This window comes from Grammomys surdaster, unplaced genomic scaffold (assembly GCF_004785775.1).
Source record: "Grammomys surdaster isolate TR1022 unplaced genomic scaffold, NIH_TR_1.0 125690, whole genome shotgun sequence".
Lineage (NCBI taxonomy): Eukaryota > Metazoa > Chordata > Mammalia > Rodentia > Muridae > Grammomys > Grammomys surdaster.
The window spans coordinates 760,916-766,155 of NW_021620526.1; positions in this window are offsets into that span (position 1 = coordinate 760,916).

Genomic DNA, 5,240 nt, shown 5'->3' on the forward strand with positions numbered 1-5,240 from the left:
TTAATTTGCTCTGCCCTCTGGCCTTCATTAGTATGTAAATCTCTAGGGCCTGAGGCCTATAGCCTGGCCTATGTGACTCTATGGAGGTGTGACTGTTTTTCAGGATCCTAGATGATGGGAGGGACCAAACTCCTGCCGGTTCTCACGCAGAATTCCATGGAGAATCTCGGGGTTCTAAGCGCCTGCTCAACCATGACCCAGGATACCCTTACGCAGTCCCACAACTAAGTAAGAAATAAATCAGGTTGTAACATGTTTAGTATTTTATCACTGAAATAAGCCATTGTTATACATGTATCTGTGTTATTTGGGATTTTGTTTGGTTTTCTGCATGTATATGTGTGTGCTACATCTATATCTAGATATATAAATATTTAAACATATATAGATACATATGTATCTACAGGTGAAAGTGCATGTAAATCCACATGCTTGTGGATGCCTCAAGCTGACGTTGGATGTCCTTCTTAATTTTTCTCCACTGTATTTATTGAGTCAAGATCTGTTGCTGAATCCAGATCTCATTTATCCCTACTTATCTAACTTGTTCCAAGTGCTAAGATTACAGACTGGCTGCCTGGCTTCTTTCTTTGATGTGGTTTTGGGGAATTGGAACGATAGCCTTCATGCTTACATGAGACAAGTATTTTATCTGTGCAATCATCTCTTTAGCCCTTATATTTTTTATTATTTGCAATCATGTTACTACAGAATGCACATAATACTGCATGCTTTTCCCCCCAAAACCTTTTTATATATACTAAGAACACTAGAAATACCACTGATTAATCACATATTGAATGTAACATTGACTCTTGAGTTCTCATCTTTATAGGAACAAGAGACTTCAAATCCACAAACAAACGTATCCCTCTCTGAAAATTAGGAGGTGACTTTATAGCTAAGTGTTTAACATCTGCACTGTCTAAAAGTGTAGGGACTATAGGAAGAGTCAGGCTACTCTTTTCATACAGCTCAAAGCACAGAGTTCTAAAGAAGGGCAGGATTTATGTCTCTGAGTCAGTGGCCTCGTCACTGATTATTTCTCAGGCATTCTCTCTGATTTGTGGTTTGAGTCTCTTTCTCCTCTATTCTCTCTCTTAAATACTAGAAAATGGGTCCTTCAAAAGCTAGCTGGGAGTGGAAAATGTTACATGGGTCTGAATCAAGGAACTCAAGACTTCTTTTGTACATCTAGGCAGGTAACAATGATGTTAGTGTAGATTCATGCCACTGCCATATGGCTTCTGAAATCATTAGCTACAAAAGATGTAATGGATATAAACTGTGAAAACTACTTTAAATTTCTAGTTCAGTAGAAAAATATTTAGATGAATGTTTTGAAAAATTTATTAGAATCATGAATATGTGTGACAGAGTGGCCTTTACATTTCATAAAATTAGATGATACCTGCTTTTGTTTTTACAGAAAAAAAAAACAACAGACAACTCATTAGTGGATTCCACTACAAATATCATGGCCTAAGAATAACAAAAATATACAGCCTACAGTTCCAGACACCAGAAGAAGTCCAGGACCACATTCTCAGCAAAGTTGTTATTTCTGGAGTTTCTATTTGATTTGTAGATGGGTGTCCCCTTCTTCTGTCTTCACATATATTTGTATCCTAATGTCTTTATAAGGGATAATCAACTGGATCAGGGAGCCACCCTAAAGATTCATTTTAGCATTTCCCTTCCTTCCTTCTTCCTTCCTTCCTTCCTTCCTTCCTTCCTTCTCTCCTTCCTTCTTTTTTTTTCCTTCAATATTGAAGAGTGAACTCAGGGCTCTGTGCATTTTTGATGAGTGATCTGTCACAGAAGTACATCATTTCTGTAACTTTCTATAACCTCTCTTCAAGCATAGTCATATCCTGTGATTCTTGTGGCTACAACTTCAGCATTTGAATTCTACAATAGATTCATCTCATAACATCATAACAGGGGCCTATGTATGAACTTCCTAGCATTTGTTTGAACCAACGTATAAAAAGTACTTTTCTGTGGACTCTGGGCCTAAGATGTGTTCAACAACAAAGACATGCAGAAAAACACCTTTATCTCCATTCAGATCTGTCATTCTTTTTCTCAGTGTGCATTTGAACTATGCCCCAGCTATTCATGCCAAGCCTTAAAATAAGCCAGCTACATGTGTCTAATATTTCCATAGCATTGTGGAGAACATATAATGGTGTATACGACAATACAACAGTTCTTAAGTTGTTCATTGTTCTATATGTTTTCAAGACACAGAAAAGCCCCAGAAGAGGTAGAAGAACAGAAACACATGTTCAGGTCACCTGAACAAGAAAATGCAATTACTTCCAGGCCTATCCTGCCCCTTAAACTGAGTCTCAAAGAATAATGCAATTGAAGAATGAAACAACTTGAAGAACAAAGATATCAATGAAGTTATTGAGTAAACAGTGCATCATCATAAGATGAGTCCTGCCAAAGCTTTTTCCTGAGCTTTTTCCTGAGCTGATTCTCAGAGAAAGAAGATTTGAAAAAAACATTTTGAGGGTTCAAAACCGATAGTATTTTCTATGCTTTCACAGATGTTTATACCCTCCAAAAGTAATAGTCACTCACAATCAAATTCTGTAGCAGGAGAGTAGCTGACTCTTTGTGTGAATTATAAAACTTGTGAAGAATAGAAAATACTGACAGGCTGAAGCTCTGAGGATATTTGTAATTACCACAGCATATTGCATCAGTTATCTAAGAAGAGCCCAAATGGAGATGCCTGCTCAGTTTTGTCTGTCTCACCTTGAAAAGTTTAGAGGCAAGGTGGCATATTTGGAATTTTTAAGTCTGACTAATTTCTAATTATATTTGGATAACAGACCTCTGTAACAATAAGAAATATTGTGAATCAAGCTCCCTTGTGATTTCATGATCCATCTTTCTGTGAGGTTGGTCATCTAGAGAGGAAGAGTGAATCTAAGCCAGACTGATGGTCCCTACAAGTAGGTATCATTCTCTGAGTGTTAGTGTGTTACATGAATTCTAGGGAAAGAGCATCCCTATCATGGGAAACTAGAAGTCCAAGTAATCATCTGAGGCAAGATCATGGCTCCTGTCAAACAAACATAGTATGAAGAGCATAATGGCTAACTTAATGGCAGTTTACAACAAATAAATTAGAAATATTGAAGGATGAGAGAGAGAGAGAGAGAGGCAGAACAATTCATTAAAGTTCTTGTGGAGATTTTAAAGTCCATCAATCTTCCTTCAGCAGACTGGGGGCTGAAAAAATCCAGTGCTGTAATTTTAGTCTAAACTGAAGACTTGAGAAGCAGTGGAGCTAATGGTATAAATCTTTATCTAAATCTGAAGTCTGAAACCTAAAGAAACTAATTGTGATGGCCGAAGGTAAATGCACTTGCTCAAGAAGAAAGAATTCAATAGTCTTCTAACTTTTTGCTCAGTTTGGGACCTCCATGGATTGAACACAGCTTATCCTAGTTTTTATTTTATTAAGTTTATAAGTACAAATACTACTCATTCCCAGAAACATTTTCACATATACCCAGGACATTAGTTACTTTTCTGTTGCTATCATAAAATATCACAGCAAAGACTAATTAATAGAAAAAAAGAATTTATTGTATCTTATGATTTCAGAGGAATCATTCATTATGATGGAAAAGGCATAAAAGAAAGTGTCAGGAGAAAGACAATGACTGGTCAGGCTTCATTTACATAAACAGAATTGAGAGGAGGGAGGGAAAGGGAAACAGGGAGGAGGAAGAGACGAGGAAGACAGAGAGACAGAGAGAACAGGAAGTAGGATGAAGTTACAAATTCTAAATGCCCATCTTTAGAGACAAGAATCAACAACGGATAGTTCTCATTTAAAATACCATGCCCAGAAATAATGATTATTCAGCTGTCTAGGTATACTTTGCCCAATAAAGAAAAAACAACTAGCAATCATAGTCTACTATCAATTTGTAAGGAATTTGGCTGACTACTCTTCTAAGGGTCATTTATGAGAATATTGCAGTCATTCAGATAAGAGCTCATAGTAGCTGGACTGAATATTAAATAGGCCAATAAGGGGACTGTTGTTAACTTTTGATCCAGTAACAATTGTGAATAAATTTAATAAGCTGCTGTGAGTGATATTTTTTCTCTTTGCATGAATATGTTTTAAATCAGAAGAAACCCCAAATAGTCATATATATGTGTGTGTGTGTGTGTGTGTGTGTGTGTGTGTGTCTTTAACTTTTTAAAAAATAAAGTCACTTTATTTTTTAACTCACAAAGAAAAACATCACAGACATCATTTAAGGAAGCCATACAAACATCTGTCTAGTTACAAACTGTATACACCCCAATGAATTTCCACAGATAGTTCCAAATAGACATATATATATATATATATATATATATATATATATATATATATATATAATAGACATATGAATATAGAGAAAATATATATATTCTAGGATAATGTGGAATAAAAATGTTAAGATACAGCAATTTTGATTTCAGAAAGTGAGTATAAGATAAACACAGAACATTGATAGCACAAAAGAATCAGCAGTAGAATCAAGAACTACGTGTCTTTTATATTGTTGATCTTGTGAAAGAAAACCATGCATAATCAGACCACATTGTACAGTATTATAATGAAGAATATTTCTGATTGTTCTGATGAAAATATGCAATAAAGAAATCAAAGAAAGTTTAAAAGTACATTTTAGGAATTACTTGTGATTAATGACAATGATACTGACACTCATTTAAAATATTTTCTTGCTATGAGCTTAGAAAAGAGATATAAGCATCATAAGCAATGAGGATTTATTAGCATAAGAATTTCTTCTACTGGGATTGCTTACATGTAGACTTTTATATAAATATTAGATTGAATCATATCCTATAGAATATAGTTAAAATACAATATAGTTGTATCAATCAGTATTGTTCAACAGGAAGGGTTTTAAAACCAAGATATAGATTTATCTGAAATAAGTTGGATAATTATACATACTGTTTTAGTTTTTTATTTACTGTCCTAGTACTGTATTTCAATGATAAACACCAGAGGTGATATACAACAAAGTAAGAGATTGAGCCACAGAAGAAATAAGCCATTTAAACCAAAGATGTTTGTTTCTGTTAGTGTAACTCACATTTAAAAATATATTTTATAAATATAAGTCTCATGTGTTTTAGAATATTTGAGACAAAATAAGTAAGAAAATTAAGAAATAAATTCTATTTCT